A 26,779-nucleotide genomic window follows, 5' to 3' on the forward strand; every position below is an offset into this window, starting at 1 on the left:
TAAAGAACCTTTTATCTTATTTATATCCTATACCAATCGATGTTTTTGACTTTATTTGAAAGAATAGAAGGTATATTAATTTTTAATAATTTTGTAAGAGCCTCAGTTCTTCCAAGGACTAACAATTTTACTTAATGAAGAAATATATTAATCTTGCTTAAACTAAAGTTGGTAATATTAATCTATTTGTCGAATTATGGGTTTAGTATTTACTGATTTTTCATATATAGACAGTTTTGAGTACAGAAAGGTTTACATTATCTGTAACTGTATTATGTAGAATCCAAATCAAAAAAAGATTTGAAACTGTGTAAATCCGTTCAGTACCATTTAAAACCATTGAGATTTCCCTCTTACACGTCAATATTTACATTTATATGAATTTATGAAGGTAGAAACTATAAAGAAAATTGAATCTACCATAAACGGTTCCAGATTCTTGGTTCCAATTACCTTAATTGCAACAATTTTGATTTATTGAATGTCAAAAATTCAGATGACACCAATTTTAGCACCCTAGCATAGTTAACTTTTCAATAAAATACGTTCATAGAATTTTGAAATTAGCAAAATACTACTTGATGATTTGATTACATTTCTACATCTTGACTACTCACTAAAATTGAAAACAGAGGAAAAAATATTTTTTAGTCGCCTGATCTCTTGTATTATCAGAACAAATTCGCCTGAGATCTAGATGATGTCAAAGTTCGTTCTTATAGTTTAGTACAGGACCCTGTTCAATTTATCATCAAATACTTAAAAATAAGCGCATTTTTATTCTATCTTATGTTTACAGACATAGATATATTCGAAAACACGGACATTTAGAAGAAGATAAACACAAAACTAAATCTCCTTGTTTTCGAATATATTTATATCTGTTCACCATAAGATGGAATAAACCTGCAAACTGATACATTATTAAATTATATACATTGTAATATTTCATCATTTGTAGATATTTGTACAGGGTTTACTATCAAAACGTGGTGTCGAGAGGTTATTGTGGAAATATTTGAATATTTATTTATTTTTTTTGACATCCTTGTGTATTAGGACAATCCCAAGTTGCCTTTCAAGTGTACGATGCAATTCATCCATTTTGTTGGTATCCTATTTAATCTTTTTATTCTAGCTGGACAGGAATTCCAGATCCATCTTTAAATTGTGTTCTTCATTTTCTGCTTATCTTGAGAGGTTTTTTCCATCATTCTTCATCTTGGGCATATTAAAAACCAGGTTCGTGGAGTAATTTCTATAATCTTCCCCACCTCAAATTCAGCATCTTCTACATTTGAGATTCGCTTCATTTTGGCTTATTGCTCACTCATAATAACAAAATGTTTATTATAGTAATATAGTACTGAACCAGAATGTCAAAAAATCATCATAAAACCTACCTTCATTAGTGAGAACAGTTTACATTTTGCCGTTCAATCCCAGAAATCATTGTGTATTCGGATATCCAAAAATTTTTTTTGGGGATAAATTGATTTGAATGAGATAACTTCGTCCAACACACAAAATTCCAAAATTATTTATAAAGATGGAACATATCCCAAACAAAGCCCAGCAAATTTAATAAATGCTAAAAGAATTAAATTTCTAACTTTTCCTGAAAAATGTTTTAAATATCGTTTACTAACAGGCACATATGAAGTCGCTGGCAAGTTTTTCGAAGACGAAAGAAATTTATGTTGTTTTTTTTGCAAAGAAATGCCTGAAACGACAGATCACATCATTTGGGAATTTGTCCAACTACATTTGACCTTCATGGGTATTATAAAACTCAATGAAGAGCAACATGGTATAAAACTTGGAAGGATCGACTTTCTGACAACCTGTAAAACCCTAAAATTGACGCCATGATCACCAAGGCTTAGTATATTTTATATAAGTTATGTACTATAAAAGACAATAATTTAAATGAAATAATTCCTATTTTAACTTTGTACTCGAGTACTTTAAATTCAAATAATTTGAAAGGTTAAGATTGCTTTTAACTTTCCACCTGATATATTTTATAATGATATATTTGATATGATTTTCTCTTTTTGTTTTTAAAATTTTTGTATTATTTTTAATTACGTAAAGAATGTATTTTAAACTATTAAGGTTACTCATATTCAACTTAATTAGGGTCCTTGTGCTTGCAAGGATCACTCCAACCATTCGGATGTTATAATCCCCTAAACTTCTATAAAAAAATATGTAATCATGGGTCAATGAATCAAAAATCTTGGCAAAGTCCATCGTTATTTTTGATACATTGTTTTCTGATTCTATTAGAGTATGTTGTTTAAAATAAATACTTTACATAAGTTTTTTTTAGATGTATGTTTAATTTTTTTTTTGTCATTCTCATATCAATACGATTGATGAGAAAATACAAGAAAATCTTATTGAAAAAAGTTCATAGTGTTATTGGTCTACGATTCTATAGATGCTTAGAATCTTTATCTTGTTTTGAAATAAGAATATATTCCTTCAGAATATTAATTCGGAAAGTATGCTACGTCAAGATTTCATAAAAGTGAAGTAAATAGGGGCAAAAATATATTTATAAAATTCAAATGTAAAACCAGATGTTCCTGGTGTTTTATTTCTTTTAGCATTGATTTTGACAATATTAATAATTTTTTCAAAGATAGAATCATATTCAAGCATGTTATTGTATTCTTCAGGAACAATAAAGAAATCCACTTTGATGCATCTTTGTGTGTTACAATAGTTTGGAGTTTACTCCTTTCATCTCTTACAGACAATTGATTTTTTACAATCGACGAATCTATAAAGGTTAGAGTAAAACTATAATTTTTTGCTATATACGCCCCCCTCCCCCAGCTGACCAAATTCTCTACCAGTTTACAATACAATTGTACTATACTATTATTTATAAGTTTTACTCAATGTAAATGTAATTCTTCTAGTAAATTGAGTCCGGCCAGTACTTTACTTTTTTCCACTTCATTTAAAGCATCCCAGCGTATACTATCCATTTTAATGAGGTTTCTTTTTCTTTTTTTTTTGCATCAGACCTTCCACAAAAGTTTGATAATGAAGCAATAATTAATATTTCAACTAATAAAAATGTTTATAGTATTACTATTTAAAAAATTATAACAAAATTAATAAAGTTTAATACACAAGTTTAACACTTTATTCCTATATTTTCATTTGCTCTCATTCGACAAACGTATTGCCCTTCTACTTCTATATACATATATATATATACTTAATAAGTATCCCATTCTCATCAAAACTCTCCACAAGGGATATTGATCTTTTGACCATCTTCTCCACTCCTCGAAGTATTGTGATTTTATTAGTCCTTGCCCGGTACATGCCTAATTGTATTTCTGTTATCAAGGCTTCTATCTTGAGCTTTTCTGGGTGACTTAACGCCTTTGACACGAGGCAATCGACTTTTGTGATTCTACAATTCTAATGTTTCTGTATCATATCCTTCGCCTGTTAATCAATTAATTCCTAACTTAAAAAGAAGAGGCGCTCTGAAATTTTATTTGGCAAGGAACAGAATCTGTCGTATTTATTTTCCACTGGAGATTTATTAGTGTAGAGTGAGGATGGGACCATTCGATATTGGAAACACTTTTGTTCACAAGAAGTAAAAGATTTTCCCGATACTGTTTCAAGATCCCCGTTTTAAAAAGAGGTCCCAAGTCTATTATAGTAACTTTTAATAATTGATGAGCCCTTGTTTAACCTCTGAGCTTTTTGCCATTTTAAATGGATCTCTTATTGTTTTTGAGGTCATTGTTCCAAGCTAATAAAATAATAAAGTCGGTGTGTAAATCCTTGCTATTCTTTCAATTGTTCTGTCTCACCTTGAAATCAAAATAAAATTTCAGTCTTAAGGCTTATATATTTGCACTATTTCTTAACTTTTGGAGCTATTTTAAATTAAGAGTCATCCACACTACCTCTAAATCGACATATATCATACCTTATCTTCTTACTGGGCTAACTAACCCATATACTGGCCCTCTTTTTATACCAGATAAGGTCACATGTCTCTTTTGCTATTCATAGGTAGTGATTCTAAGCAAATGGGTCACTTTGATAAATATTATCCCATCTCGTATTTTTGTTAACCCTAACTTATTTGAGATAAGTATGTTATGTGTTTTCACTCCTTTTGATATGGTTTCAAGAATTTTTCTCCTGTTAATTTCCATGGCAGATTCCTCACAAGTAGCAAATATAGCTATTCGTAACATAAACGTTTACTCTTTAAATCTGAAGTTTGAAAAACTATTCTTCAGATCACTTGAATAAAGATAAATAATCTGTTTCTTACTGTTTTTAATTTTCAGTACAGATTATTTCAAAAATTTCTCTAAAACTTGGATCACATTCTGATATTATGTTTTAATGCCTGAAAAAGCTCTTATAATAAATATTGTAAAGTTATCAACATAATTAAGTATTTTAATGTTCTTTGACTAACTTTAAGGCCTTTAATGTTAGCAGTGGAATTACATAATATATTACCTATATATTTGACAGTAGATTTTAAGGTTTCAATCACATCGGGTTTGTCTGTTACTGAGAAATTAAATTTCCACAGTCCTTTATTTAAAATTTGACAAGGGTATTATGACAATTTTTAATCCATTGAGCAAGAAAGTTGTAGTCAACGAATTTATGTTCCTTTATTGAGTTCTTCTGAAAAATATCGAATAAAAAATATATATCCAAAAATAAATAGTTCTCAAAAGTAAATTATACAAAAATAAAATATTACAATAGTGTTTACTTACATGAGTAACATCATCGAGTCTAAATACTTAAATAATGCAGGGAAATACATCTGTCCAACTAGGATGATAATTTGATTGATTACTTCTTTCCCTATTAGGCTTATGTTTTATGTTCTAATTCCTGTCTTTCATGGTTGACTAAATGTTAATATTGGTACTAGATTTAGTTTAATGAACTGAAGGTCATCAAAATGGAGCTAAAAACACTATGCGATCATTTCGAATCATGTATTAAGATTTTATAAAATTTCTGCATGATGATCAGTAAAATATTTAATGGTTCCAATAACTTTTAACAAATAACCCTATACGACGTTTAGGGGTTGTCAGAGTCTTGGGGTATGTGCCGGCGTAACGAAAATGGTTTCCATAACGCACCAAGAAATCAAAAATAACAAGTACCTGGATAAGTAAATTTTTCTTACCAAACTTATTAATGATTTGCAGTTTAAGGATAACATTAAATCATGGTTTCGGGGTAGCTCATTACTTTTTGTCCCCAATAGAAATTCAAATACACGCTTTTTCTTTTATATTAAAGCCAGATCTTTATCTAAAAAGAAGAGTATTTTTTTCTTTTATATACACTAATTCAATGTTTTCTTGATTTTCTTGCTGAATTATAACATTTAATGTTTCCTTTTGATTGGTTTGTCAACAATGCAACGGACATTCATTTATTTGTAACTAATTCTGAAGTTAAAATCCTACCAAATTTCTCTACACTTGTAAAAAAACCAATTGTAGCTCTGAGACTTATTTCATTTATTACTTGGAATAAGTATTTCCTTCTCCTTGATACTACCTTATCTTAATAATTCGCCTTCATTTTCATGTTTAACCACATTTTCTTCAACGTTCATTAGGTAATTCATTGCGAACATTCGAAATTCAGGATACATGGGGCCTGAGCTTCTTCATCAATAATAAAAACATAGTTCCTGCTAACGATCTTGTGCGTATATAAAGATAAAGTAATTTGATTAAGATCATTAATATTGTTATTTGTTGGTATATCTATATGCATATAAGCAATTGATTCATGTTTTTCAATTATAGCTCCAAAGACTCTCTATCTCAAAGAAGATCAGCCTTTTTTGATAATAGAAGATCTATACTTCAGAATTCGAAGCTTTTTGCAGGAGAAATTAATCCTGTAACAGTCAAAATCGAAACATTACTAATAATAGTTGATGATAATCAGGTATGTAGACAACTCCAAATAATTTTGGAAATTACTCTTTGAAATTTTCCAAAAAACAGTTTTCAAATTAAAATTGTCACTAAGCAAAATCTTGTAGATTAACTATTTTGCTACTGAAAGATCAATTATGAACACTTAACAGTCATAATCATTTATAAGACTAGGTGCCACAATTATTAGAGTAAGGAGATATACACAATCCTCAGTCTATATCTATCAATGATTTATACAGAAAAAACTCAATTGTCGATCCTGAATTAAACTCCAAGTCCAACATGTACTTACTCTAATAACTTCTTAAGCAATTGTTACTGTTATTTACAATTATCCATAACCTCACACCATAGAAAACTTAGATATTCCCTCTTCAAGAATAAATGAATAATGATAACATTTTTGGAAAATAAAACAAGCAGATCTGGTTGTAACTCCTAAATGTATCGCGATCGTCTAAGTTAATATTCTGTACAACTCTATACATAGGTTATCTAACTCTTTAAAACAAAGTATCCAAATGTATTTAATAACTACTGGAGGTACATTGTCGTATTGATATTTTTTCGGGCACAAAATGTAACTTTTTATCAATTAAATTGCCCTTTTCTCTTATTCAGTATTCAAATTTTTCTTCTCCTCGCAAAATTTAGCTTGTAAATTCAAACAAAAGGTGAATTCATGAAAATTGCGTAGTTACTTATGGAATATCACTTAACGTTCCTTGCGGACAAAAAATGTGGCGCTACAATCCATACTTTGTACAAATATTGAACTCGTGGTCCTCGTTTCGTCACTTGGCTTATAGTTTTGGGTATATCTCACACTGTTACCTCGATAACACAAAAATATACAGCGTATTTTGATGTCAAATGTTGAATATTTAACTTATTTTCTCCTAATCACTGATCTTAAAGCTTATTGGTTAAGTTATAATTAGCTCCTTTTAAGCTGTAAATAGTTATCTACAATGATGGAGTAATTAATCATTCTATAGTTGGAAAAATTGGCTAACTATCAACTGATTTAGGGACTTTTTTTTGTTTCTTTTCCGAAGAAAAGTTTTGGCATACAATAAAATTAATGACGTGATCTATGTATATTGTATATACAATGAGTGCAAAAATTGTGTATTTGTAGGTATGACAGAGATTAAATAGCCAATTTATATTTTAATGGAGTTATCGCAAAACTTAAGATAGTCTACATTATAAAACTTTATTGCATTAGGAAATTATTAATATCGTGACCTACAAATTCAATAGAAATAAGGTTTTTTTTATTTAATATGAAAGACTCGTTATACAAACACAATGATAATCATCTACCTATATCTGTATATATACGAAATAGAGTATATGTGTGTATGTTCTTTATGGGTGCCCACGTTGACCCTAGGAGGCTTGCTTAAATTTTGTAAGGGTGTTTCTTTTGAATCTGGTCAGGCTAAGATGGGGGTTCCGATTTTTGTTTGGGGGGGGGGGGAAATAAAAGGAGGGTATTTTATACCCAAAAAACAAATACGGCTTTTTCTAGCCCAAAAAGACTAGATGCGAGGGTTGAAGTTTAAATCAAAAAGTGACTTGTGTCTCATAAAAATAAAATAAACGATGTTATACAAGGATGTTTTCTAAATTAATTCAAAATTTAAAAAGTAATGGGAAAAAAAAAAGAAATTTGTGAAAATTGTAGTTTCGTTTTTTTTTTCAGGTGCAAAAAACAAATGGATTTCTAATTACGTATTGGATTCGTCGATAAAATAAAATTTGTCCGGATATTCGTTTGCATACAAATATGAAGAATAAAATTTTTTTCCAACCAAAATTTTTGTCATTTTCTGAATTATTTTTTTCCATATTTTATCAACAAACATTATTTCTTAATTTTTTCAAAAGAAATGCGACAAAGCGATGCATTTAGGACATAAAATTTTAACTTCTAACTCAATTAAGTATTTTTAATACATTTAAATATATAGTCTTGCAATATTTGTATAAAAGAAACTGAGATATATAGGACTATTTTTCCACGACATTATTCTCCATAACTTTTTTGTTTTTGCAAATATATACACAAAAAAAATAATATTTGTGGGTTTGTGTTATTTTTCTCAATTCCAATAAATGATATTCACATTTTTTTTGGCTAAATTAGTGCAATTTTTTTTTCCTATTTTTGACAAAAATAAAAAATAGAGTTCTCATCTTTACAATTTTTTTGAAGTATTTATGTTAGTATCTTATTTGAAGGTCATATGACAGTATTTTTTTCTTTCAAATTCATAATTATATCTATTTTATTAGTAATGCTTACCAGCGCCGAAGGCATCTAATTATTAAGAGGGAACAATATTGATCATTGACTATGTGATTTCCTGCTCACTTCTTGGAAGGGCTTTGGACTCTACGTGTGCCTTGATGGCATAGTATAGGGCTCTGCGGCAACAAGAAGACCTTTGGCCAAAAGTACATGTTGGCCTTGAGCCACTCTAGGATTTTCTTTCCAGTGTGGGCAAGTGGTCCACCTTGTTGGAATACCCAGGGAAAATTACCAACGATGTATTTAATCCATGGAATTACTTTGGTGTCCATAATTTTAGAGTACTCATTAGTCTTTAGCTTTTATTTTCAAGGGAACCACATGGGATTCATGGCCTTCCCATTGGATGCAACTAGGCCTAACATCGTCACTGTAGCGGGATTTTTGGTGGTGGAGACGTATCGGTGCTCCTCTGCTACATCCCAAAATGTCACTACACAATCATTTTGACTGTTGAAGACAGGGTCAACAGTGAAAGGTATTCTTATCAGAAAAGATTACAATTAGTCCACAACAGGTTCCCTCCAAGTATGGTCCATATGGTCTTTTTTCTAACGTTTTTTTACAACAAATGCCGCGGAATACGCCGCAGAGACTTTCGTCCTGCTTATTTTAGAGCCCTGGACACCGCTGAAGGTAGAATTGAGGATCGGCATTTACGTAATTTCTTCATATATTCTTACAAGATATAATGTTATTTTTATTTACTCCATATCTGACATATCTAACAAAATGTGATAATAGCTCTCGTATCATTAATTCTTCAAATTATTAGTAATACCATGTCATTTTTTTTAATATACCAACATGTCATACTTTCTATAAATTTAATTATATTACTAATCATTATTCCCTAGTTGTAATATCAACCTTTAAAAATAAAGATTTAAATTATTTATTGAAGTTAAAATTGCATTTGAATGTATTTTTTTTTTGGACAATAGATTTAGGAGTGACCATATCATATTTTGAATATGGTTATTGTTGATCCATTTATTTCTTGTCGATCTTCAAAGTTTGTTTTTCTGATACAAATGATAAAAACTTTTTATTATATTCATCCGTTTATTCAATTTATATTACCTAAAAATAGGTTATCTTGCTTTAAATACCACTTCATACTGACCTTGGTAATTTTTTGGTATATTTCTAATAAGAAATTGTTGTGATAAGCCCTCATGATATGAAGCTGTATCCGCCCAGTAGGAGATTAAAGTTACATAAGAGGTCTTGAATTTCTATATAAGAATGAGAATCACAATATGCTTATTTAGCTTAATTTTTGTTTTGTTTTAATAATACAAAAACGGTGGGTTTCAATATTTGTTTGTTTTAACAATCTTCCACTACATGACATATATGAATGATCATATCTATAATAATAAAGCAAAGTTTGTCTAGATTGACAATTGAATGTTGTGTAGTATTTTCATCTTCTAAAAGATAACTGTACAAGTTTATGTGTCTAATTCTTAGCGTGTCATTTTTTTTTTTTAAAGTTGTAGTATTTTAACAATAAAAACCTGTTCTTCAAAGTTCAGTGCATCAAATTGTTAAATAAAAGTGCAAACGAGTACATAACACTATTTAAGGAAAGTTAATTGAAATCTATTTACTCCGATTAATACCAGCTACTCCCGCTAGATTTATTTTATATATACAAAAAGAAACTTATCTATTTCTACCTACCTCTTCCTCCGTTTTTTTTTGCTGCTTAGCAACAGGTTTTTCTTCTTGAATGAAAACTTATGAGAATTCTATATGTTCAATAATAATAAAGGGAGATTGCATTAACCAGCTAACTCGTCTTAGATTGCTGCAATTGAAATGAACACCTATGAGAATTTAATCTATTCAATAATGCCAAATAGTGACGTTGTATAAGTTATAACTAATATGACGTATTACATTAATAATGTTTTAAAGTACCTACGGCCCATAAGCATTCTATTGAAGCATTGAATATTATGCAAGACACTAGTTTATTTGGAGGTACAGTAATTTTAAAGTTATTATATAGTTGGTGCATGTATTAAGCGATCTTTACTTTAGGCAAGTTAGGAGTAGGTTAGTTTATTGATATGAGGTTGAAAAGGGTTTAATTTATAAAAGTTATTATAAGAAACTTATTATTTATGATAAAAAAAATTAATTAAAAAATCTAAAAAATTATTAATCATAAATTTGATTTAGCTACATACTGAGAGGATTGTTACGTAGCTACTGATTGTTTGGTATTTCCAATTTGTTGGGTTGTCTTCTAGGCATACGTAACTGGGGGAGTACTGCCGTACAAATTACCTGTTCAGGAGTAATTCTGACGAACATAACCTTTTTTTATCAAGCCCAGGAGGCTACCCAAAAATTTTTTTTGCATTCTTGAGTTTTTTTAATAATTGTTCCGGAATAAATTAGGTACTTTAACATTTAATTCAAATAAACAAACATAAGTTATCAATAATATTATTAATTTGGATTTTTAAATTATTTGACCACCATCATTTTGTATCTAAATGCTTACCACCCCATGCGTCTGTGGAACGGGCAGGCTCATACTAGTAATAATAAATATTTATTCAATGAATGTTCGTATACTATATTTTTGTTTTCCTCATATTAGATTATGTAAAATTATATATACAATTGTGGATATGATTTATTCTGCAATTTCTACTTATATCTATAAGAATCTATAAGAAATATATGAAAATTATGCTGCAATTATATTTTTCCATAGAACGAAATAAACGAATACAACACATTTATAATTGCATATAGTTCTTACAAATTAGAAATGTTATTCTTACGTAGGCATTAACTTTTTAACTGTATTACTAGGAGCTCTACACTCACCCAAAATTCTAAGGAAAGGTTTCTTTTCTTTGGATATTCTATACTTAACTATTTATTAATATAAAATTTAACTAAATATATATAATTCCCTGATAATGCAGGTAGGATTGGATTATGGATTTCATAAAATATGGACTCGTAAGCTCTGAAAAACAACCAGCACAATATTAGTGATAATAATAAAAATGAAGAACATGAATCTTTAAAATAAATGGGTGGGGCTAAAAGGCGAATCAACTGTTAAAATAATCATGGATAAAAAACATGTATCCTAATCTATTCACTCATCAACACACTCTCAATCAAAAAATGACTTGTCTGGTGGTTGAAGATAAAAAAACTTTGATTTTTATCTACAAAGATCAAATTCCTAATAATAAAATGAGTCAAAAGATAAAAATAGTCCAAGCCGACTATGTAAAAACAATTAATATTCAATTTGATAACTTTGTAAAAGCATTTTTAGGTAGGACAAGCTTCAATATTTGTTTTCTTCTATTTAAAATATAAAAGGAAATTTTTACACTAGAATGGGCACTTGGCAGAGCAAAAACCTTCCCCTAAAATCATTTTCCATAAAAAGTAAGATGCATTTCCTGTTTGTTTTATTGTAAAATTTTTACAGTTTTGAACATTTTTGACCTTTTGTGCCGCCTTGATCTTTCAACTTTAACTTTATATAGAGTAGCTATATTATTACTATAAAAATGACACTAGTTTGACTGTATCAAAATTTGTTCCAACATGTTGGTTAATAATGTGTTTTCTATATTTTGGATTAACTTGACCTTGACTTTTTCAAACTAACAAATTTTCACAAAAATTGGTTTGAAATCTTACTTACAAACAGACAAACAAACTGAGGTGGATACATAACGTCTATTCAACTTCTTTTTTTACGGGTATAACTATACAAAAGACAGATTTGATTTTCAACTTTTTTCAAATTTCGATTATGGATAGGGAGAAAAAGTTATCTTGGGGTATGTTAATACGTTGTAGAAAATTTCATACTTCACCATTTTATCTTCAGTTGGCATATTTTGTTCAAAGTTTTTGAAAAAAATAATTATTTTCTCTTATTCTGGCTATTTTTTGATAAAAACCTATATCAGTTTTTTTTTTAAATATACAACTGTTGGATATTAGTACAGTTTGCATTTTATATTTACTAAAACTTTTCCTAAAATGATAGTTTATTCCGCAAAAAGGAAAATTAATACCAATTTTTGATGACTGACGTATAACACGCACCTGTTTTAATACATTTAAATGAACACAAAATAGTAATTCCATACGAAATTAATTTCCTTACATTGACTCTTGAAATCCGAATAGAAAGATAGCAAAATACATAATTTTGGTAAATATCTATTAATGACTTTTACCTAATATGTAGCAAATTTGTTATAAATATGAAAAGAAGAGAAAAACAAAGAAAAAATAACGATAACAGCTTTAGAAAAAAACAAAAACCTGTTCAGTTTGCAAGTATAAAAAGTCTTGCACTCGTCTAAGGCCACATTTGTTTAACAAATATTAATATATACATACCATAATTTAGCCAATATCTGGATTTTTCAACATGCCGTTCATAATATTAATTTTTATTTTAGAGCACCAAAGGGTATTTTTTTATTTTTTATTTATTGATAGAATATTAATGAAATGTTAGAGGGAATCGAATTACTCTAAAAATAGCCCTTATTTTGGCTAACTACGAGATAAAAAAAAGAAAAGTATATGTTCCATGTATAGAGTATTCCTTGTATAGTATAAGGAGATCGGGGACATTTGGAGCATTGCTTGTTTATAGCTCAGTCACTTGGAGCAGATTTACCAAAACAAACAAAAGCTTAACCTACAAATAACTGACTTATAGAAAAAAATACTTATTTTTTCTTCTTTTTTGACAAACTGAGGGATATTTTTATCTTTTACAAAGTAAAATAAATTTTAAATAAAAGAAAGAACTAAAGTAATACAATCGTGTAAGAAATGTATCAAGGAATAAAAGTTATTTATTTATAAATTTATTCTATATCTTATGAATAATAATTAAAAATAAAAATTCCCTTAAGAATTTCATAATATCATTGTTTTGATTTACTTATTTCTTTCATAATAAAGCTATTTTACAAATAAAAATACAGAAAACTACTCTAAAAGAAAATTTGACAGTCTGCGTTTTTTGTGTAGAATATTATTTTCATCTTACAAAATATACAAACATATGCTTCTGTTTAATCAATTTGGTGACTATATATGTAGTTTTTTCACATATTGTTCTTTGACGGCTTGAATAGTTAAAAAAATCAAGTTTAATTTAAAAATTACGAACATTAAACTAAGTAATATTTTTTTGAGAAATAAGTAACTGAAGTTTTTAAAGTCGAGAATTGTTAAATTTAAAAATTAATTAAATCTGACTGTATAGTATATTAATATATAATAAGATTAAATCTCTGTTCAGTGTACAGTATTAAGATCAGATAAATTCAATAAGACCCTGCCCAACTAACAAAAAATATGCTTGTTAAGAAGAGTAAATAAATAAAAATAAGCAATAGGAAGAAAATTTGAAAAAAATGGTTTTAATTTTATGAGGACCAAATCATTTTCTGACAAGTTTAAAATGTTTTTAGCATTTATATGCGTCATTTACTTTATAAATGGGAGAAAATTAAAAACAAAACCAATGCATTCATTTTTATTGAAATTGAAGATATGTGTACCAATTTGTGATTAAATTATAATAACTTAACCTCCAAATGATATATACATGTACCAATTAGTATCTCAAGCTTTAAAAAGTTAAATGTTCATAAATATATAATTCCTTGCAATGTAAACAATGATGCAATAGGATTTGTAGGGCGGTTTTTTACATGATTGAGTTAGCCATAACATGTGTAATAGTACGTTACTTTTCAAATCGTAAAACTTTTGTTTAAATTAGTCCAGCTTTTATGAACATCCATTTGAAATAAAGATATGTGTTCCTATGGTTCTTTTGGGGTTAATCCTTTTACATTCAGGGTTAAAATACCTCAAATTTCTACTTAATGAGGGAGTTCTAAATTTTAATAAAGAGCTTTATTTTTTTATCAACTATAATCTACAATATAGTTAACAATTGTTTGATATACGATTAAAATGATCAGTTCAACTGTTTCCGATTTTCTCTACAACATAAAAACAGATAGGGGACTTGTCAACATAAAGGATACTAGAATGATTTTTCTCAAAATTTGTATAATTGGTAAATTTGTTGTCAACTTCTCTCAGCAATAGAACAATTCTGGCACTATTTTTAATATGCACAATATAAAATTATAGATATTAATTGAATGGCCATATCAGGGGCCAATATAAGTCCCTTAAATTAAAAAAAAGTAATAATTTAAAGCTAAATGTCTTGACTTTCTTTACTCATCACTACAATTTGAATACAAAGCCAATTATTGACTCAAATATATCTATAAAATAATTACCTGTATGAACAATGTTTATTTATATGAAGTAGAATAAAACTGGGATTTTTTTCGTTTCTTGATTTTGTTCAATATTTTTTATGTTGACACACCGCATATGTAATACAAAAGTAATTTGTACTCAGAAAATATATAAAGGTAAATACTTTTGTATATGTTATCATAACTTGAAGGAGCAACAATATATTTTTCCCGAAAAAATACAAAAGACTATTTTAAATTTGTAAACTTATTCAACAGTGAATGTTTATACTGTGTATGTGTATTAAGATAAGAAAGAACTTTTGTCATTGATGCTAAAAAAATATGTTTGTTGGAGCCGAAAAATAATAAAAAAACAAAATATATGTTTTTGCATCTTTATATTTTTTGAATTTTAGTTTATACTGCACTGTCTTTTAAGGTCTTAATGAAAAGGAGGTAGGCTCCTATTTCAAGCAGTGTGGTTATAAATAATCAATAATGTAGATAGTATCACTTTCCTATTATTAAAAGTGAGAACTCGGTTGAATCTGTGACCAGTAAGTTTGCTGTAAATATTTTCGCCTTTTTAAGATTTTTCCCCATGGCATATTCACCGCCTCTTTATGTTTTTATATTATAGGTACAAAATTTACATTTAAAATCATAAAGTAAAGTTCGAGTCTCTAATATAAAAAGACGGCAAATGTATGATGTGTGGCAAAATCTGTGATTTGAAAATGTGAGCTCGCCTAAGATTTAAATCGATTTATTTCAACCAGGGCAAAATATTTCAAAATTGTTCATCCTTAAAATCAAAAATTTGAATATTTTTTCGTTGCATTTAACAAATGTGGCTCGTCAACACAAAAAAATGTAACTTACAATATCTTCTATTGCCTCTTATAGATAATTCTGATCCTTGTTGGAGGCATCACAAATTATTTTCAATGATCTGCGATTATAATTATTGAAGAATACCTGCTTTTATCTTTCGTTTTATAGACTTACATGAACTATTTTGTACAAAACTAGGCAGAAGTGACCGCCTATAAACCTTATATATTCTCCCTTGACGAGGTATTGAATAAAATATGTAGGAATGCACATGAAATAATGTTTTTCCACATTTCTGTCTTTCCTATCCTCACTTTTTTTTTCTCAATATCAAGGTCTTTTATTTAAATAAAAATAAATACATAAAAAATTAATTTCCTTCTAAAGTCTTAAAAATAAAAAATAATTATATTCACACATACACTATTATAATATAATACCTGCCTAAGAAATGTATGAATAAACTTTATTTTGAAAGGTATAAGACTTAAAAAAATAAGAACGATAAAAAAACAAACAATCATTTTACAACAAAAATCATACACTCATGATATTTTTTTAAATATTTTTCTAAACTGTCTCATGATGGAACTCAAAGTTTTGAAATGTTTTGCTGAGACTGATGGATGAAATTTCACTAAATTTACGGCAAAATTCCTCTTTGTTCCATACAACTGTAGAATTATGATGGGAAACATTGAATATTCTTCTGCTGCTGAAATTATTATTTCTCAATATTGTATGGCTCAATAAGTTTTTCTTCTCTTACTTTTTGTGCCACAGAAGCTATGCCGCTACTGATGGCAACATTCAATGACTTTTATTCTTCGTTGTTATTTAACTGACTAGAAGTAATGCCGAATAACATTGTAGCCTTAAAAACATTGAACTGCTTCTCTTTCAAATTTAACCCTAAAAGCTTATCAACTATCGATACAGCTGGACAGTAAAAAAAAACGTGGAGTATATTATTCCATATTTTCCCACAGTCTCTGTATGGGTTAAAATAGCTTATTATATTATTCGACGTCTGTAATTGATAATGGTCTTGATCTAGTCATGATATATAATTTTTGCAAATGGTTACTGGCTCTGCAGACTTCACAACCCCATAATACAATTTCTCTGAAGAGTAAAGAAGAATCTTCTACTTTTAAAATAGGATAAAGTTTTAGATGGTGAACCATTAGGGGGTTTTCAAACAGTGCAATGCTCTCAGGTCCTAGAAGTTATTGAAGAAGTGTCTTCTATGTTGATTTTGTTAGATGATATCAATTGTACTATTATTGTCAAAACTCCAGAGACTTGGACCAAACAATTCTTTGTAAATCTGCCCATTCAGTAAATATTGCACTGATGGAATAGTTGGAAATAACAAAAGCAAATATAGATAGACGTGATAAAAGTTATCCATTCTAATTGAGGTTTTTTTAGTCATATCAACAAATAACTTTCTATATAACTTCCCTTTCCTTCTAAGAATGAATGTTATTCTATTACTCCCAAAACGCAAGTATTATCCTTTTATTATTTTCAACTTCTGAATGCTTCCAAATGACAAATCTAGTTAAAGAAGTTACCATCACTAAGCAGTCGTTTTTTCAGTTTATCTTGCATGCTTAATTAATACCAGTTTGACTGTATTTATGAATTTAAAAAAAATAAAGTTATCATATACTCATATATATTTTTTCCCCTGATTGCTTTTGTGTTAATGCAACAAAATTTGTAATATGATTTTTAATTATCTTATTAACATATTTTTTTCCCCGTAGTCCTTATTAAGATACATTTTTAAAGTAATTAAAAATATTAAAAACAAGGAAATCACATCAAATATATAATATAATAAAACATATCAGATGGAAAGTTAAAAGCGATATCAAATAAAAATTTCAAATTAAACGTAGTTTAAAGTACTTGAGGACAAACTTAGAATATGAATTATTCCAATTAAATCATTTTCTTTTATATTTCTTAGCTTATATAAAATATACTATGCCTTGGTGATCATGGAGTCAATTTTAACGTTTTTACTGGTTGTCAGAAGGTCGATCCTTCCAAGTTTCTTACCATGTCGATCTTCGATGGGTTGTTTAGTACCCATGTAAGTCGAATATTCAAAACGAACTCCCCTCTTAGTATCAAACATTCGAAGCTATTTTTGTACTGAATTAAGGTTCGTGATTTTGATAAGATAATACCAACCATGCAAATAATGTAATTACCAAATCCTTTTCTGTAGAGGGTGGGTATTATGTGTTGATGCGATACAATATCAAAAGCCTTAGTGAAATCGACGGCCATAACAGAAGGATTGGTGTCCGATTCTAAGATAGTTTGCAGTGTAATAAGAACGTAATCCATATTTTTTATTTCTAAAAAAACCATATTGTGAAGAATATAACAATTTTTTAATGTGATTTGCGGGGATATTTGAATAAAACTTATAAATTGAATTTTGCATCATAAGAGGACGTAAATTCTTAAGATAGCTTGGATTTTTGCTTTTTTTTGAAATTAAAACGATTTTGCTTTCTGAAGCGAAGCCCGCAAAAAATCCTAGAGCCATTATCTTTTAATAAAACAGTATTAAATTTGGAGCCAAATAGAATGAAAACTTTTTATAAATTTCAAACTTAATCCCAGATTGACCAGATGCCTTGTTCATTTTCTAACTATAATTATTATTCTATGATATATATAGGAATTAAGTTTTAACATAGCTGGTAATTGTTAGTTATCTATCAAGATAGTAATGATTGTATATCCTTATAAAATATTTAGAAGAATATTATACAAGTAGTAATCAGAAGTCCTTGCTTCTTAATTACATGTTCAAATGCATAAAAACTAAGCCATGTGAGTCTTTGTGTGGTCTAATGAATTATTGAGGAGAAATAAAGAAAAAACCATGATATTAGGAGCTTTATTTTAGAGCAAATTCACAATGGCATTTTTCAAGGTTTTATACAATAAATTGATTAGTCTAACCATATAATTTTCCTTTTTCTTTAGAGACAATGGAACCACTTTCTAACCTAGAAATTGCACAAATACATAGAATGAGTGGTTCTAAGCCAAACTATAAATCAATTTACAAAAAGGAGCCAACATTATCTATATTTGTACTATGTAGTTTTGTAACGACACCTTTTTTGCTCGCTAGAAGAGTAGAATATTACTTCATAAGTAACTACGCAGTTTCCATGATTTTAAGTTTTTAACAGAATACAAAATATATATTTTGCGAATGCTAATAAAAAGATTAGGGAAAATGACAAAAAAAAAGTAACATCATCCATGGCATCTTAAAAAGCAACATCTTGTATGGAAAAAATATACACCCATAACCATATATCTCCATGGGAATTTTTTTAAAAACCAGATTTGATAATTACTTAAGCATAATTTTAAAAGCAAAATAAATATTTAACACACAATGAATAAGTAGTTCATAAATATCACTCCACGATTTAGCTGTTAAAATAGGTTTTGGCGACACAAAAATGAAACTGTGTAATACTTTCATTCTTTATGGGCTTCAAATACTTCATAAAAGTTTACAAGTTATCAAATCTACCAAAATTACTATGTTAATAAATTACAAGATATTTGAATGAGATACAATATATACTATAAATTGTAATTTCTGATACCGAAAAAGTTGTTTCAATGCATTTTGTAAAAAAAAAAAAAAATTAGTAATACGTATACACTATAGAAATTGATGCAATAATCTAATTGAACAAATGTATTTTATAATGAAGAATGTCAATCATGGAATATCAGTTTGTAACTTTTTATATTATTACACATATAACTATTACAATATTAAAATGATTGTCAAGCACATTTTTTATCTTTAATTAGTCATTTGTTAAATCAGCTCCTTCTAAATTGAATCAAAAACCAAAAAAATCAAACTTTTCAGTCTTATTTCCAATAAGTTATTCAATTATTATACTCCAACTTTATTTTTAATTGCAAATATGTAGAGAAATTTGATTTGGTTTTACGGTCTCTGTTTAAGCTATAAATTGTTCTAACATACTGTAAAAATTACAATTTATACGTTTAACTACACTTTATTGAATTGCAAAATGAGTCATTTTAATGTAATACTAACTATAGGTATTATTAAAAATGTTATTATTTCATTTGATCTATAAATGATTACATTCTATAAGTTTGCCCGTCTATCATAATTTCTTTTTGTATCTTGTAATGGGAGACTACGTAAGCGAAAAGTTGATATAAAATTGTTGCAACCAATTATTAGTAAGAATATAATTTCACCAGACCAAAGAAAAAATATATAGGTATAAAAGTAAGGTGATATTCGGACAATTAATACATTAGAGGATCTTGAAAGTAGATGGAATGTTTCATTATGTGGAGGCCATTGTTAGTTTACCCCCCATGAAGTATGTCTGGGGGGCTCAGATCAATATATTTTTTTAATAGCTAAAATTTCAAATTTTATTATGTATTTTATAATATTTCATCAAAAGTGAGCTTTTAATATTTTGTTAGCTCCCGAATATGATCATTTTTCCGCATTTAAAAGAAACTTTTTAAATTTTTGAGGGGAAATAATGTATTAATTTTTATTGATTTATATATATATATTGATGCTTATATTTTTTATAATATAGTTTTAATACAATCTATACATTAGAAATGATCATTTTGGAATACTTTGAGAAACTAGTGTCCCTATGGATGCAAAGAAACTTAACTACTAAGCGAGCAACGAAGTCATTTTTATTGAAAATGTGGGTTGAAGATACAGAGGCTGATCTAAGTTAAGGGTAATACAATTACCACTAAAATATTTACAGGGTGGGGATTTTAAATCTGTAACAAGTTTTGACCTCAATATCTTGGCAATTCTTAGATCTATGTTTATGAAAATGTGCTAATCAGATTTAATTAACAAAACTTAATTAGAAAAAATGCAACATCCCTGAGATGTTTTCTGAATACGAACACCGTTCGTCCAATATTATGTGCTTCCGTACCAGGTGCACGTCCAAGGACGCAAATAACTCCATAAATTATGATATAAGATTGTTTAAATTTATATTCACAGATCCAGTATCATGCTAGAATTTTAAATAGGTGCAGTTTGTCCAAATCTGTAAATAGAAGCAGATTTATTCCGAAAAAAATGAACATATTGATATCATTTTGGAAAATGAAATGTGTTCGTCCAGCTCATAAGATCTGAAACCCTTGAACTATTATGTGTGGGAAGCTTGGAGAGAGTCCAATAAAAGTGAACATAACAATGTTGATTACTTTTCATTCTGGAAGAAGTGATCAACATAGACATGGGATTCCTCATCAAGGACTATACCAGATTCTGGACAAGATTGGAGGCTGTGGTTGAAACTGGAAGTGGTTGGTTTGAGTGACTGACTACACTATGTAACACTACATGTTAGAGCAAAAAAATTGTAAAATGCTGGTTATAATTTTGAGAAATATATTTTAATATACATTATCAGTAATTTTTCCAGATTTAAAATCCCCACCCTGTATACATATATAATTTTATTTCCTATAATTACCAAATAGAATATCATCATATTATACAATTAGATAAACTTCCTTTGTTTCTGTTTTTAATTAGGAAAAAGAAGTTGAATAAGGAAATACTTCTTTGATCACTTCTTAATTTACCTTAGAGCCATAATAATGAAATGGTTGATTTAACTTTATTTAGTTTAGAATTGTTTTTGTTTTTTTATAATTCTAAATAAATGTTATACGACAGATATTAAAAAATATGAGCGTGTAATCATATTTTATAAAAGACACTTATCATTTTAAAAATAATAAATTTATGTATGTCCAATTTGTTTAATGTCCAGGTTCTATTTTGTATCAAAAATCGATGTTTTTAATTAAGTGATTTATTGTTTTAATTTACGCTTATTAAAAAATAGATACAGTGGAATTCAGTTGCTATTATATATTAGTACAATTAATGTCTCGACCAGCAACATACACTGATATAATGCAATATTGTTTATACGGCATGATTAACTATAAAAATATATTATCCGCAAGATGGTATGACATTATGTAGTTTGAGGATAAAACCTAAATAAGAATAAAAAGGTTATGCTTTTTATACTTATTTTTCTTGCACTCCAATAAAATACTGCATTTGTATTTACAAATAATAAATAATACTATTATTTAGGGAGTTATATTATTTTTCAGTGAGAGGGCACTACTCTTACTTGTTTTATAAACAAAACAATACCTATTGATACGATATTTAACCCTACAAAACACAAAAAACTATCTTTTGAAATTTAAAAGAAGCGTATACTGTTCTTTTTTAAAGTCTGTAAATGTAAACAAATAAAAATTAGCTCTTTTTTTTTTGTCGTTTTTAACAATGAGTTGTATATTTAACAATAACTAGTAGTGTTTTTTATCAGATAATAAAACAAACAGGAAAGCCCAGTGTGACACCAGTATGACAATACACTTTTAAATAGCAAAAATAGTATTTCTACAATTTGAATAGCAGGAACTGAAATGTAACATTAAGATTAATAGTTATAAGCTTAAATTATTTGATGAAAATTTCAACAGCATTGGCTAACATCAAAATAAAAATGTTTGAAGCTGAATTAAAATCACAAAAGTTAAAATTATGTTCCAAAATTAGTTTAGATGTGTCATAATACGACTAGCAGGAGAATACGGAAAAATTTATGAGGCGTCGTCGAACTAACAACATTTACTGTAATAATATATATTTGCTTTTTTTAATAGAAGATAACTCCACATCCAATTTTCAATGTTATTCCACGTTTAATATGAAAACACACATATATTTATCCAATACTTAGATATTCTCTCCTCGAGCATGAAAAAATAATTATAAAAGCTTGAAAAAATATAAAAAATATATTCACGTTCCAAACACTAAAAAACTCACTTGCTAAAAAGTGCTAAGAATATGAACAGAAGTAAGGAATAGTTAAGAATCTTGCACCCTGAGACAGATTGGCTTAATTCTTTCAGTATCTGTTGCAGATTGGTTTGTATTAGCGAATTTCCGCTAATGGATCGCTATATAATTATAATTTTGATAGAGATTAAAAATTATTCTGCGAATTTTAAAGGGTTAAAATTAGAATCAAATTGTATTTAAAACTCTAATTTACATAATATTTGTAAATTAATAAACGAATTCTGTATTTTCACCTTATGATTAAATTCTTCTACCATCAATATTTTCGTGATTTAGTGTCCTAATTTTTTTTTTACGATATAACTCTTCGTTACTTTCCTAAAAATCTTAACCCAATTACTTCTTAGGGTTTTTAGCAGCCCTAACATTGAAATGATAATTTCGCAATAAAAAAGTTTATTAGCTTAGCAGTTTTTATATTTGATGCTATAGGTCCTATAATCTTCAAAACTCAACAATTAGCCCTTTCAATGCAAAGATAATTACTGATTTAAAGGAAATATTGATTTTAGGTGTGAAAATGCAAGGATTTATTTTGAAAGGGAGAATTAGTGTTATTTGATGGTTATAAAATGCAAAGTTTCATTTTTTTTTGGTTATAAACGCATGATAAATATTGCTAACCCACCCTTACACATCTTTAACTTACAATATATCAACCATCTTCATATCCATTGTTAAATAAGACACATAACATGAACACATTATAAACATTCCTTGAAATCTGGATAATTAAATTCAGGATTTGTTAATAACTCAGAAACGAATTAAGTAATCTCCCATAAGAAATTGGAAACATAAAGTATACAATAAATTAATAATTAATTTGAGACACACAAGATATTACATACATACACATTGCAGTACATATAATCATTTACTTACTGCCCAGCAAAATATTTGACTAGTAAAGTCAATGAAATATGTCCCTTCCTTATTTATACTACCGTTTATTACCTTTTGACAAGGGGAAATGAACAAAAGAGTTAAAAAAAAGTACAATTATTAGACATATTTTATGAACAAATTCCTGTAGTATATTTTTGTTTACGGATTCTAAGCAAGAAATTTATATACATGTAAAAGCAATATATTTTTTAAATAGTATATATCTTTAAAAGTTGATATTATTACTTTTTATCAAAATTTGAGGCTGGACATTATTTTATTTTAGATAAGTTCTGAAAACAAATAATAATTGAATGAGAGCTTAATACAAAAGAAAAACTGAATATAATCAACATAAGTAGTCTATTCTTTCCTTATATCTTGTAATCCTTGTAAAAGTTAACTCCATTTTTGCAAGTACATTTATATTAACGTTGAAAGTTTCTTATGATACAAGTTATTACACAAGCATAAATAGGAATTAGGATTTTTATGGTTATAAAAGATTACTTCCTAACTAAGTTTATAAATACACATCTTATAGGGTTTTGGTTTCGATCTGGAAATCCTAGACCAGTCACAGACCTTTTAAATTTATACTAATTCGGCCCATGTTGGGTTTGAAGTATTTTATTAAAATACAGTCTAAAAAAATCCATCTGTATCCTGCTCTAGAAATAAATTCATTATAGAGACAAGAAAACAAATCATTATCTTTTCTCTAAGATATAAAATTTCGCTACATGGCTTCAATTTTAGAATACGATTTAACAATAGAACGACAGTCATTAAAATTCTTCCTGCGCAAACTGCTAGTATTAAAATTGATCCCACCTGTTTTCAAACAATGCAAATTAGTCAATTCGTATACAAAATTATTTAGAAATTTAGAAAAAGTTTAGGAAACATTCTAAATTTATTCTTACTACACTAATAATTGTAAACGGCATCGGTAAAGCACATTATTTTGCAGACTGCTGGTAGCAAAAAAAAATAAGTATGTCCGTCAACAAAAATTAATGTTTAATTATGTTCCTATGAATATAATTAAATTTAAAGAATTAAATATCTGCTAAACAAATATGGGTTTGAAAATTGGATAATAATATTTTGTTAGCTCAAATTGGGATCGAAAATAATACAAACTTCCTTCTAGCGTTAAATTTCGGTCCAAATTTGGACCGTAATATCGATTGAAGTCGGTATATACAAAATCCTTTTAGGCCAAACCGGAAACAATCGAATTCGTACCTGGTGTTAATTCTAATAATTATTGTAAGTAGTACTAATTCATTATTAATAAATCATTCCATTGTAAAAAATTTAAGAATTTATTTGCTTTTTTACTATGCTTTAAATATAAACTTTTAAATTTATACTTTTCATTTGGTTGTACTTCTGTAAAGTTATTTACTAAAATAATTTATAATGTAAAAGTACTGAGTTTTTGAGGACAAAATTTATATTTCATTTAATAATTTATCAATTATCAAAACTAAAAATCATTTTAGATCTTAAAACAAAAGTAGATATTCGCTATATTATAAAATAAACAAATACGACCAATATTTATGCATAATAAATACACAAATTGATTTCGAAATAATTCATAATATTACGCTATCAATATATTGTTCAATTTATAAAAATATTTGTCTTAATAGACTTTTCCATAGTAAAAGGTTTTCAATCATAAAAACTATTTGTTAAAATAAATGCAGATTAAGTTATATCGATGAAAACTATTTTTTCTAGGATTATTTATCGATACTAGCTACAATTGCAACGATCCCAAGAGTTGTTGCAACTTTTGAGATTAATGGACCAAGTGGACAACAAAAATTGAAAAGATTAGAATTATTATTAAAACTACCATTAACTATAGTACAAAATTGAAGCAAATCATTTTCATATTGTTTTGAATTTTGCAAAAAAAGAAATACCAATTTTGTCTTTAATATGTCAAGTAAAATATTTTCAAAAGAAACATAAGTAAGTTTAAAAAACAATTTTTAACATACAAATAATATTTAACATTTTGAATGTTGTAAATTAAGTTAATATAGGCTAAAAAAAATTACTTAATAAAATAGTCAAATATTACTCACATTTTATCGATATATTCGGATCCTTTTTATAAATATTTGCAAGTAATATGTAATATAGTCTGACTTGTAAAAAAATATGACAAAAAAACGTATGTAAACTTTTTGTAGTTTCATTTTTTTTTTTCTAATCTGCAATGACTATTATTTTATTCTTAAAGAGGGAGAACATATAAGTATAAAGTAAGTGTACTCATGAATGTTACGGGGTAACACTGGGGATTTGTTGGGAAGTTATATGTGTAAGTTCTTGTTCGACTCAAAGTTGAGTTGAGGCTCGACATAAGAGAAGTGTCGTACTTTGTTTTTTCTAGTTTTTCTTTTCATCCTTCTATAGCTACTCGTAATTAATCTAATAAAACGTAATGACAGCTCAGCTATTCTATCTCAATGTTTCTTCAAATGGTCATATTTACCATGTTAATTTTTGGTTTCTTATATTTTAAATAGCGACAATTCATATTTTCTACTACTCTTTATTTGGTGCTATGTAAAACTAATCATAGGAATATTCTTTAAATTAATTTAAAAAAAATAAGAAATGATACGTAAACATTTGTTAATATTATTCTTTTTTTTTTGTAAAACAAACAACAACCATAAAATGGAAATTTTATAAATGATTTTTATAGATATTGAATAAACGGGAGAAAATAGTATAATTATTGAAAGCTGGTGTGATAAAAAACATGCTAAAATTTGTCAAAACATACCTACTTATATCTTTTATTTTTTAGTATATAAAGAGATTATATATACCTTTCATTACTTTGTTAAATAAATTGCATTAAATACAACCTTTTAAACGTAGTAACTGTTCCCATACACAGAAACAGTCGTCACAGTCCTTGGAGAAGGTTAAAAAATCAAATTTAAGTTATAAATAAAGGAAATTAGATTATATAAATTGTTTAACAAGCAAATAGTTACTCCTGACAAGTATTAATTTTTAATGTATTTTTGTATTATATAATCAGATTTATATCCTGTATCGATCACTGATTATTATTATAGATTAAAATTATTTACTTCTTGCATCCGACTAACAAGTACAAATATTTTAAAAACGTAGATGCAATCTTTGATGCGTAATTTGAAAAAAATGATTGTAACCATCTTTTTAAAAATCAGTAACAATGCAAGAATAACATAGCTTTTAGAAAAAGGTCAACTGCACTAACTTATATTTTTGACCCTTGTTTAAAGTATTTTACCTCATATGTGTGATAATAATTTTATAAAATAAAGCATATATGTTTAATTCGCTTTTCTCTTATACATATACGATGTCGTATTTGATATAAAAATTGAGTATAAATTATAATTGCATTCCCCAA

At 27.6% G+C, this 26,779-nt stretch overlaps 1 long non-coding RNA gene across 1 annotated transcript; it reads left to right on the plus strand.

The window, feature by feature from the left end:
- Nucleotides 1-10,166: 10,166 nt before the first annotated feature.
- Nucleotides 10,167-17,849, plus strand: LOC139907489 (uncharacterized). The gene is made up of 3 exons (XR_011784159.1): nucleotides 10,167-10,296; nucleotides 17,431-17,628; nucleotides 17,695-17,849. It is a non-coding gene; the product is annotated as an uncharacterized lncRNA (long non-coding RNA).
- Nucleotides 17,850-26,779: the final 8,930 nt, after the last annotated feature.

The sequence above is a fragment of the Lepeophtheirus salmonis genome, chromosome 1 (genome assembly GCF_016086655.4).
Source record: "Lepeophtheirus salmonis chromosome 1, UVic_Lsal_1.4, whole genome shotgun sequence".
Taxonomy (NCBI): domain Eukaryota; kingdom Metazoa; phylum Arthropoda; class Copepoda; order Siphonostomatoida; family Caligidae; genus Lepeophtheirus; species Lepeophtheirus salmonis.